Consider the following 11,610-nt stretch of genomic DNA (forward strand, 5'->3'; position numbering starts at 1 on the left):
TAGATACGAGTGCAAGTGAAATACAAAATACTACAGATTGGATTAATTGCAAGTTAAAGTGCATTAAAGGCAGAGTGCTATATTGTCCAGAAGGGAAGAGTTGAGTTGTACAGGTGTTGTTTGAAGAGGTGTATCTTGAGGAGGCGCCGGAAGGTGGTCAGAGACTGGGCAGTCCTGACATCAGTAGGAAGGTCGTTCCACCACTGCGGGGCGAGGATGGAGGAGCGGGCTCTGGAGGCAGGGTAGAGTAGGAGGAGGTACAGCAGACAGAGCTGAGAGGTCAGGTGGGGGTGTAGGGAGAGATGAGGGTCTGGTGTTAGCTGGGTGCAGTCTGGTCAAGGCATCCATTTGGGCTACATGGTGCACCCGCTGTCTTTCAGAGACTAATAGACCAGGTTTTACACCCACATCATGAATATGCAGCGGCGTATATTGATGATGTGGTTATTTACAGCTCCACCTGGCGAGAGCACCTCAACACCTCAACCTATATATGAGTAAAAAGATGCTCCCTGGGGGCGTAACTACTCCATCATAGAGAAGGAATGTCTGGCCATTAAATGGGCCACTCAGACCTTACGCTACTAACTACTGGGGCATTCATTCAATCTCATCACTGACCATGCCCCACTCAGATGGTTAAGCACGATGATGGATAGCAATGCCTGGATGACTCGTGGTATCTGGCGTTGCAACCCTTCATGTATTTCATGACACACCATGCAGGGAAAGATCACCAAAATGCGGATTACTTTTCCCGGGAAGGGGATGTAATGGGGAAAGTAGATTGTGACAGAGAGCGAATGAATCCTAATCAACAATGTCCCTCCCGACCTGTGAGGGCATTGTATAACCAGAGCAGAGTGCCCCCTAATGGATGGTTCGGCAGTTCATTCCAGGATCAGTCGGAAGCAGGCCACCCAAGAAGGGGGTGGGGCTACGGTACCAAAAGTCAGCGCCTTAATGCGGTAGGTGATGTGTCAGTCCCGGATTGGAGGAGACATGATTGGCCGTACCACTGAAAGAGGGTGTGACGGAAGGTATTAAGGTAAGTGGCCCCAGTGATCTGTTTCTCCGTTATGGTTACAGACTGACAGTGAGTAATAAAGAGAAACCGTGAGTGTTTAGTGTTGTACTGTCTGTGTCTTGTTTGTCACTGTAGACTGTTAAAGATCCGGGAGCTATCGCTGTCAAGCCAGCATTAAACCTGGACTGCACTGTACCACTGTAAAGCACTCGTTTCACATTCACAGCACCACTTATGTATATTTGTAGTATAGTTACTATAGTTTTTGTTTTTATCTATCAAGGACTTGTAAGGACACAGCAATAAAAGCAAATGTAAAGTTTATATACCTGCCATATCTTTCCATTGTTTAGTACTGTAATTTAAAATTAATTTGTACCTCTACTTCCAAATTGTACCACTGTCTTATGCAAATAAAAAACAACATTCCATTATCTCAAATTACCTTCTATAAGTTCTCCTATCTTTGTACCATTATCAACCAAACCAATAGCTATTGTTTCTTACATCCAGTAATCCATATAAGCTTCAAACTACAAATGCATTAAAAAAAATCTACAGGTAATCTCTGTGCTGGGAATGTTTTTTTTCTTTCTTTATCTTTTTCTTAATCTGTTTTAGGAGAACTGTCTACTGTAACCCATTGTAGCCTAGCAGTAGGCTTGTTTGATTTCTTGTTTGTTTGATTTCTTCTAAAGAGGCATAATTACACTAGTCCTGTTTTGAGGTAAGATGTCTGGAGGGTTGGGGCGTAGTGAGTACAGACTGTATTGCTGTTTTAATAAAACAAACTGCAAGCATTCTTGTGCCAAATCAAACCTACAGCCTATTCGAGTGCCACCCTGTTTTTTTATTAAAAGAAAAACAAACAGATAGCGTTTCATATTTGTATGTTTTAACATTGTTAGATTGAGTTGGTTAATGATGCAATCTTTGTAACTTTCCACAGTTGCTGAGTGAATATGATTGAATAACAGACTTTGAAATGTTAATAGAGAAACTTCATAGCTTCACTGCACTTTACTTCTGAACTGTAATAGAGATACTTCACAGCTTCACTGCACTTCACTTCTGAACTGTAATGGAGATGCTTCACAGCTTCACTGCTCTTCACTTCTGAACTGTAATAGAGATACTTAACAGCTTCACTGCACTTCACTTCTGAACTGTAATGGAGATACTTCACAGCTTCACTGCTCTTCACTTCTGAACTGTAATGGAGATACTTCACAGCTTCACTGCTCTTCACTACTGAACTGTAATGGAGATGCTTCACTGCACTTCACTTCTGAACTGTAATAGAGATACTTCACAGCTTCACTGCTCTTCACTTCTGAACTGTAATGGAGATACTTCACAGCTTCACTGCTCTTCACTACTGAACTGTAATGGAGATGCTTCACTGCACTTCACTTCTGAACTGTAATAGAGATACTTCACAGCTTCACTGCTCTTCACTATTGAACTGTAATAGAGATACTTCACAGCTTCACTGCTCTTCACTATTGAACTGTAATAGAGATACTTCACAGCTTCACTGCTCTTCACTATTGAACTGTAATAGAGATACTTCACAGCTTCACTGCTCTTCACTATTGAACTGTAATAGAGATACTTCACAGCTTCACTGCTCTTCACTACTGAACTGTAATAGAGATACTTAACAGCTTCACTGCACTTCACTATTGAACTGTAATAGAGATACTTCACAGCTTCACTGCACTTCACTTCTGAACTGTAATAGAGATACTTCACAGCTTCACTGCTCTTCACTACTGAACTGTAATGGAGATGCTTCACTGCACTTCACTTCTGAACTGTAATAGAGATACTTCACAGCTTCACTGCTCTTCACTATTGAACTGTAATAGAGATACTTCACAGCTTCACTGCACTTCACTTCTGAACTGTAATAGAGATACTTCACAGCTTCACTGCTCTTCACTTCTGAACTGTAATGGAGATGCTTCACTGCACTTCACTTCTGAACTGTAATAGAGATACTTCACAGCTTCACTGCTCTTCACTACTGAACTGTAATAGAGATACTTCACAGCTTCACTGCTCTTCACTACTGAACTGTAATAGAGATACTTCACAGCTTCACTGCTCTTCACTACTGAACTGTAATAGAGATACTTCACAGCTTCACTGCTCTTCACTACTGAACTGTAATAGAGATACTTCACAGCTTCACTGCACTTCACTTCTGAACTGTAATAGAGATACTTCACAGCTTCACTGCTCTTCACTACTGAACTGTAATAGAGATACTTCACAGCTTCACTGCACTTCACTTCTGAACTGTAATGGAGGTGCTTCACTGCACTTCACTTCTGAACTGTAATGGAGATGCTTCACAGCTTCACTGCACTTCACTTCTGAACTGTAATGGAGATGCTTCACAGCTTCACTGCTCTTCACTTCTGAACTGTAATGGAGGTGCTTCACTGCTCTTCACTACTGAACTGTAATAGAGATACTTCACAGCTTCACTGCACTTCACTTCTGAACTGTAATGGAGGTGCTTCACTGCACTTCACTTCTGAACTGTAATGGAGATGCTTCACAGCTTCACTGCACTTCACTTCTGAACTGTAATGGAGATGCTTCACAGCTTCACTGCACTTCATTTCTGAACTGTAATGGAGATACTTCACAGCTTCACTGCTCGGCTGCACTTCACTTTGACATCTATGACACATATAATGAAAACCATCTTGTAATAATGCAAACATAATTGTGAAATAACGCAATAGTATCTCATAATAACGCAATAAAAATAAATAAATCTCTATCCTTAAGAGCCACCATATAAATGTGTATCAACTGCACAAACAGCTGCCTTTAACACAAATATTATAGCCCAATATTTATTTTAGGTGCTATATTGCTTTGTGAAAGAGGAATATGCTGAACTATGTAGGCAGGTCTTTACTCCTGGGAAATCCAAAAAGAGCCAATCTGTTGCTCCCCCTGGAATCCCCAGCGAAGACCAGTGACTGTAATGTAAACAGAAACTGATGTTTAGATCATATGTGCACTGCATTACATACACAGCATTTTTAAAAGATTAGTTTGAGATTTTGAATTCTTGAAGTGTCATCACGTCAATGAGTTTTATTTAGCTGACTTAATTTGGCATGTGTATTTATAGCTCAGTGTGGACATAATCAATATTTAGAACACTTCAGGAAAAACGTTGCTCTGGATTTGATGTGAGCGACACTGTGATATCGCTGTGGTCTCTGCAGCACCATTCAGTAACACTGCCAACGATTGGTTGTAAAATGCCGCCTGATAGCCACTGTTGATTTGAACAAACATTCTCAAAACAATACTTAGTGACAGAGTAGACTGCCAGACAACATTCCAAGAACATGATTATTCAAAATATTATTAAAGAAAAGAAAGCTTATATACTTTCATTCCCGTAAACACTGGTTCCTGTTTCAAAACAAGATGGACCAGTTTATACAACCACCTTCACATGGCATTTTGTATAAATATTTTACCTGAACTACATTTTCTTTAAAAGGCTACAATGCTTACAACCTCGACTTGAGCTTGGACTTCAGTACACAACTCATTAGTTCAGAGAACAGAATATAAATGCTGTTCATTATTGTGATGGTTATAGTGTTGTAGTTAGCTCTGGTTCATGTTTTATGTACCACTTAATCTGATATTTTGTGGAATGCACAGAGAGCTGAGACCAGTGCTGTGTGTTCTGTTTATCAGTGTCAATACAATACATTTGTATGTCTACAAAGGGTGTTTTCTTTCAAGCATGGCTAAACTATTTCATATTTATTTCATTATTTCATAACCTGCAATTTGCTACACAAATATGCATAGGAATATACAGAGATACAATAATACTTTTGTAATTAAAACAGTAAAGAGATGCATTCTCCTGTACCCCTCTCTCTCTCTCTATCTCTCTCTCTCTCTCTCTCTCTCTCTCTCTCTCTCAATAATGGTTTTAATCTTTAAGGTACAAGCCCCAAATAAAGAGTTTATCACAGTGGTAAATAATGGTTATTTGATTCTTCATTCTGTCCTCCTCGCCACTTATAGCACATTATTGATAATTTAAATCCTATTGTAAATGGAAAACACAGCCGCAGCCTTCGCTTTACTGTAAACTAGTAAAGCAAGTATCTGTTCATGTTCATATATTCATTACAAAAAACTTGAAGTCACAAAAGTCAGGAAATGCCATACCACCCATATCTCAACAGCCTCCAGGTTATGCTTTTAACATTGATACTGAGGTGTGATGTGCAGGGTAGCATTCAAAGAAAAGTGGAGAAGTGAAAATTGTAGATGTCAGAAAGTGCATTTTAAATGTTAGCAACAACACCTTTAACAAAGAAAAGTTCTACTAAACAATGATGAGGGGATCAGTGAAAATCTTCTTGAAATCTTCAGCAACACAATGAAAATATCAACTAAGCAAAACATGACCAGGTATCCTTATCAAGGATGTAAATAAAACATTTCAGGTATAAAGGCAGCATCATGTTGATACAAATTTGAGCCAGAGACCAGCTTTTGTAATCTGGTTTGAGTTTTTCCTGTAAGTCACATGATCCACTTCCACAGCCATTGGTAGAAAAGGTAGGTAGACCCACCTACTTGTTTCTGGAAACAGCAAGAGTGATGTTAAACTGCCAGGTGGAGAAACCAATCACAATCCACACTGATTGAGGACAGCCCCTCAATGTCCAAATAGGGCCTTCTTCATGAAATAAATAGCCATGCAGCCTTTTTGTTACAAGCATGTATCTGCACACAAAATCGTACTTCATTACATGCGCACTGATAGAAGACTCTTTTACAGCTATTATCAAAAGTCAGCAGGTTTAGTGTTGTGGCAAGAACTGGCTTCACCTGCATTACAGCAAACACTGCACAGTGCAAAGCTTGGATGTGTTCCCTGATGTATTGTCATAAGGTACTGTCTGCACAGATACATGTACCTGTGTAGGTACTCCAAGCCATCTACACCCATTCACCATACATGTCTCTAATGTGTAGTTTGAAAATAAGCCTATGTTTTTTAGTTTCATTTTAAAACATATCAGATAGTCTTACACAGTAACCAACCAGCTGCTTCCCCTGCTTTGAAGCCAGTAAGATGCTTTGATCCTGCTGAGGTGAAATGACCTAGGATGTGAAGCAGTAACAGTTCCCTTTCAATTTGAAGATGACCACCAACCAATACTTTTGGGATATGCCTGCACAGGTCAGGTATTCACTGAGCATTTTATATCAAAGCTGCCGATAGGCAAAAAAGAATGAGATCTCCGCGGAGTGACTATTTAATACCTCGGTGGGCGGGACCAAGGACGTCACTCCACGGAGATCTCATTCTCTTTTGCCACTCGCAAAGTAGGGTAGGTATAAACTAACCTCTTCCACTTGTGTGATCTAATCTTTTAAAAGAGCTCTTTCTTCTCAAGTTTCTGGAGTTCCCTTGCAGTTTTATTGCTGGAAGTTGGCTTGCAACTTCCGCGGAATCAGAACTCAGCAGCTGAAGCCTGAGCTAAACGCTGCACAACAGCGCTCCGTTTCAAAAAATAAAAAATATACTTTCAACAGCCTACATGTAGTGCTGCTTGTAGTGCTGCTTTTACTAACCTTACAGCTTGCTCCCTGTGTTTTCTTTTTTCTTCTGCCTCAAGCAGCTTTTGAAAAATATCAAAGACTGTTGAGTCAAGTACTCTGGGCTACCTCGGCACGCCCACTTGCTGTGCCCCTATAGGTTGTTGGTTACTATTAAAAAAAAATTAAAATAATAAAAAAAACCCTTACACTCCAGCTTGCTGTTGAGTGTCTTTGTGTATTAATACTGCTTACAATTTAAAAAAAAACAACAACAACCACCGTGTGTTTCCTCCATTAGGCCTGGTATTAGCTGGTCCTACTGTAGAACAGACCACACGCACATTCACCTCTGTAGGTTGGGCCACCCCACTGCAAACTACGCGCTGCACCGGTTGTGTACTGCATGCGATCTGAGGACTGCTCTACTCCGCTGTAAGTTTCGTGCTGCAATGGTTGTGTGACTGCATGCAGATCAGACTGCAGCTGTCTGAAGGCTACGCTCCACACCGCTGCAAGCTGTGTGCTGTTCCTGGTTGTGTGACTGCAAACAGTCCAGACTAGACACACAGCTCAGTACCCTTGGTGCTTGAAGCCATCGATACTTGGTGCTCGGTGATTCAGTGTCTCGGCCTCGACGCCCTTAGTACCCTCGGGTCCTCCGTACCTCGGTGCTTCGGTCCCTCATTCTCAAGTGCTCCCCTGCATCGGTGGCCTCGGTACCTTCTGTACCCCGGTGCTCCATAGCCTCTGTGCCTCGACGTCTTGGCACTTCAACGCTTTCCAAGTTCCATGCATCAGTGCCCTCGGTGCCTCGAGTTACTCGGCTCTTGGGTGCTTTTAAGCTGCGTGCATCGGTGCCCTTGGTGCCTTTGATTCCCTCAGTGCTCCAGTGCTCCATAGACTCAGTGCTTCGGCATCCTCGGTGCCCCAGGATTTTAACACCTCGCTGCTTCAATACCATTGGCGTTTTAAGGCTCAGAGCATCGGTGGCTTCGACACCCCCAGTGCCTCGGTGCTTCGACACCCCCAGTGCCCCAGTGCCTCGGTGCTTCGACACCCCCAGTGCCCCAGAGCCTCGGTGCTTCGACACCCCCAGTGCCCCAGGGCCTCGGTGCTTCGACACCCCCAGTGCCCCAGAGCCTCGGTGCTTTGACACCCCCAGTGCCCCAGAGCCTCGGTGCTTCGACACCCCCAGTGCCCCAGGACCTCGACGCCTTGGTGCATCGACGCCCTCGGTGCTTAAGTGCTCCTTTGACCAGTACACTTGATATCTTCTGTGTTTCCAGTGCCCTGGTGCCGACGCCTCTGTGCTTCGGAGACTTTGGTGCTCAGAAGCTCTGTATATACAGTAGCTTTGGTGCTTTTTTGTACCTCGGTGCCCTAATGCATTGGTGCATCAGCGCATCACTGCCCCAGTGCTCCAAGAGCCTTAGGGCATCAGTGCTTTGATGCCTTTCGGTGTCTGAAAGCCCCTGCACTTATTGCATCGGTGCCTTTGTGCATTCGGTGCCTCAGTGCCCTTAGCGAAAATACCCTCAATAATGTTGGGCTTTCACCCTTGAACGTCCTGCAGGTGGTCGTCTTCTCTTTCAGGGAACCAGGGTTACACCTGTAACCTAACTATTTGTTTGGTAAGCAAATTGGTGTTACCTAGTGTAATACAGGTACCATGCTTTAAAATGTAAATACATGGTTATTATGAATGTTTATTTCAAAACCACTAACATGAAGAGTCTAGTTACTGCACGCCCAGATTGTTGGCAATGATGATATTGTTTTGTTCTGAATAAAAAGTCCTGAGGGCAGTCGTCAACAGTTCAAATTCCTCTGACAAGACGAGGCTAGTTTGTTTTCATCCGATTTTACTGCTCCACCTGCATGTAACTCGTAGTTTTATAAACTGAATTTAAAACTAGTAGAATGTAAGCAGATGTCTGTGAGTTTGCATATTCCGCTCCCCTGGAGTAGGTACTGATTTCCCATTGTTATGTCCGGGGAGAATTTGTCATGTGCTTAGTGATGTCCTTGCCGAGGTCATTGATGATGTCATACGTGATGTCAAGTGTGACGGGAAACATATACATAAGGGTGCAGAGTTAAGATTACGTGGCTACCTTAACTTGCAATTTCCAAACCTTTTGGACTTCTGCAACCAAACTTTAATGTTACTTCAACTAAGTTTTTGCCCTTGAATATATATAGATATGTCACAAGGTACTTACTACTTGGTGGACACGCAGCGGCTAGTAGTTGACCAGTAATGCAAAGTAAGAATAATAAAGGTTAATTTGCAGTTTGACTTTATCACTCACACTGTATGTGTTATTTTAAACAAATTATATAAGCACATAATTAATACTTTTGAAAGGTCCCTTTTAATTCTGAGGAGAATCACTAAAACACCTCACACTTTACACAGGAAGACAATAAAAAAGACAGATGCAACAGTTTTAAAAAAATGCTGGCAGACTGTAACAAGTTTTACATTCTGAATATTCACCCTCAAATACATGAATTGACAACCCCACGGGTGCAATCTAGCACTATATCAGGCAACAACACTAATTGTACACTCATTCCACTAACTTAAATTAAATTCCCTACATTAAATTAAAAGTCAAGACCAAAACTGTAGTATTTTCTGGGATACTGCCGGCACCTTTATTTATTTCTTAGCAGATGCCCTTATCCAGGGCGACTTACAATTGTTACAAGATATAACAATATTTTTACATACAATTACATTTTTTTTTTTACACATTATTTTTACATACAATTACCCATTTATACAGTTGGGATTTTACTGGAGCAATATAAGTAAAGTACCTTGCTCAAGGGTACAGCAGCAGTGTCCCCTACCAGGGATTGAACCCACGACCCTCCGGTCAAGAATCTAGATCCCAGAGCCCTAACCACTTCTCCACACTGCTGCCCCTTGCAAAGGACCATATGGATAGCTAGAAATACAATATCAAAATGCATGGCTGAAATCGTGGTGCACACAGGAAGGTTTCATCTTTCTTGAACATTGGAGCACATTCTACAACATCTATATAGGTGGGACGGACTGCACTTAAACAAAAAGGAAACAAATCTACTCGGAGAAAGGATCCTGAGGAGGTCCAGAAGCATTTAAACTAGAAAGGAAGGGGGGAGTAAACAAAAAAAAAACAGAAGGGAGACCACATCAAAACAAAGGCAACAACTCAGGTAAGACAGCTATTAAATGTATTTATCTTAGTGCTAGAAGTCTCAGAAACAAAATGCTAAAACTTGAAGCTACTGCACTAACAAGTAACTACGATGTGATAGGTGTTACAGAAACTTGTTTGTCTGAGAGTGATGGAGATGAATATAATATTAGTGGGTACACACTGTATAAGAAAGACAGGTAGGACAAAAGAGGCAGAGGGGTAGCGCTATACATAAGAAATAGTCTTGAAGCCCAAGTGTTAAATCTGGACAAAGAAAACAACGCTGAGTATGGGTCAGAATAATGGACAAAAATTCAAAGGGCATAATAATAGGAGCATGCTATAGACTGCCAAATTCAGACGCCAAGCAAAATAATCTGTTATACAATGACATTAGAAATGCATGTAGCAAAGGAGAAGCCTTACTAATGGGGGATTTCAACTTCCCCTGTATAAAATGGGAAAACCCGTACACAGCACACAGAAAAAGTACTTGGAACTGCTAACGCAAGTCAAAAAGGAAGTTAGAAAGGCCAAGAGAGAGTCAATCAATATTAATAAGAGGGCTAAAACCAATTCCAAAATGTTTTCCCAATATTATAACAGCAAGAGAACATTAAAAGAGGAGATTAAATGTCTAAGAAACACAAATGGCAAAATCATACACGAAGAAAAAAAAATAGTAAATATATTAAATGATTACTTTTCACAGGTTTTTACAAAGGAGGACACAGACAACATGCCCCACATGTCGACCTGTTCCAATCCAGTTTTAAATAACACCACCTTGAATAAGCCTGATCTTGTTTGATCTCAGAAGCTAAGCAAGGTTGGGCTTGGTTAGTACTTCGATGGGAGACCGCCTGGGAATACCAAGTGCAACTTTAGCATAACAGAGGCAGAAGTGTTAAATTGTGAAATAGCGCAATATTATCTCGTAATAACGCAATAAATCTTTTTTTTTTTTTAAATCTGTGGTGCTATTGAGCTTCCCTACAAATACCCCCAAAAGAGGGCAGATGAAAATGCACACAGACTGAAGACATCAAGCAGGAGCTGCATTTTTTGCAGAGTTGTGGCAATGTGCCCCGCCCCTGTGTGCATTTGTGTGTTATATGTTGTATGTTGCGTGCGTGTGTTAATGTTGGTGTATAGAGATTGGTACACGGGATATAAACGGGTCTGTGTTTCACGTGTATTTAAAAATGTAGATTTATATTTAGGCACGAGGAGGGCACAAATCACTTCACGTGCTGGTAAAATGTAATGTGTGGTCACGGGAGTACACTTAACTAATTCACGTGCTGGGATTCAAGTGAGTAATTAATTAGTAATTGAATCCCAGCACAACAGTATATATAGATGCACATTTCTGTCACTCGGGGTTGGGTGTTCGAGAGTGGAGAACGGGTGAGGAGAAGGAGGAAAGTAGTAAAGTGAAATAATCTAGAAGTGTTTGTACTTACCGTGTTTGTTTGTCTCTCCGTGCACCGTTTGTTAAGTGTTTAGTACGTTTTGTTTGTCTATTTATTTTTGCGCAAGTGCCGTGTCCTGTTTTGTGTTTAAAACCTTTTATTTTCTGTTCTGTTTAATTAAATGCTGAGCGAAAGCATTCGCTCAGCTTCACCAAACCACACCTCTCTGTCTGTTTATTTCCTGCTTCTGGTCTGACGCCACCCACTCCGGCCGTCTTTGTGACACGTGGTGTCCTGCGTGGGATCTACAGCGCCTCCAGGACTCAGGCCAGAGCTGGAACCGCATATTTGGATTTAAAAA

At 41.5% G+C, this 11,610-nt stretch overlaps 1 pseudogene; it reads left to right on the top strand.

Moving 5' to 3' along the window:
• The first annotated feature begins 10,603 nt into the window (after nucleotides 1-10,603).
• Nucleotides 10,604-10,718, top strand: LOC131723060 (5S ribosomal RNA; annotated as a pseudogene).
• Nucleotides 10,719-11,610: the final 892 nt, after the last annotated feature.

The sequence above is a fragment of the Acipenser ruthenus genome, chromosome 52 (genome assembly GCF_902713425.1).
Source record: "Acipenser ruthenus chromosome 52, fAciRut3.2 maternal haplotype, whole genome shotgun sequence".
Classification (NCBI taxonomy): domain Eukaryota; kingdom Metazoa; phylum Chordata; class Actinopteri; order Acipenseriformes; family Acipenseridae; genus Acipenser; species Acipenser ruthenus.